This window comes from Crocuta crocuta, unplaced genomic scaffold (genome assembly GCF_008692635.1).
Source record: "Crocuta crocuta isolate KB4526 unplaced genomic scaffold, BGI_CrCroc_1.0 scaffold978, whole genome shotgun sequence".
Classification (NCBI taxonomy): Eukaryota; Metazoa; Chordata; class Mammalia; order Carnivora; family Hyaenidae; genus Crocuta; species Crocuta crocuta.
The window spans coordinates 790047-790310 of record NW_027530876.1 but is presented as its reverse complement, the minus strand read 5'-3'; the positions used below and the strand labels follow the sequence as shown (position 1 = coordinate 790310).

Here is a 264-nt window from a genome sequence, read left to right as displayed (position 1 = left end):
TGCCATGCTTGGGCCGTGAGTCAGGGAGGTGGAGCCGCGGAGAGGAGGCGATGGGCCCGCGACGGCCAGCCAGCAGCCAGCCCCCACCGGAGGGAGTCTGCAGCGCAGCTCAGGCCGGCCCCGGCCGGCCGTGACCGAGCTTAGGCTTTGAGGCAGCACAGAACCGGCCCTGGTGCAGATGGCCCTGAGCCAGGGCCTTCCGAGCTCTTGGCTTGGCTCCCATTAGGAGTTTGGGGAGGAGCCAGGGAGGCCATTCTTAGCCTC

General features: G+C 68.9%; 1 protein-coding gene across 1 annotated transcript in view; it reads right to left on the bottom strand.

The window, feature by feature from the left end:
* The window catches only part of LOC144236013 (long-wave-sensitive opsin 1-like), a 12472-nt gene that overhangs the window by 3122 nt on the left and 9086 nt on the right, over positions 1-264 (bottom strand). The window lies entirely within an intron of this gene.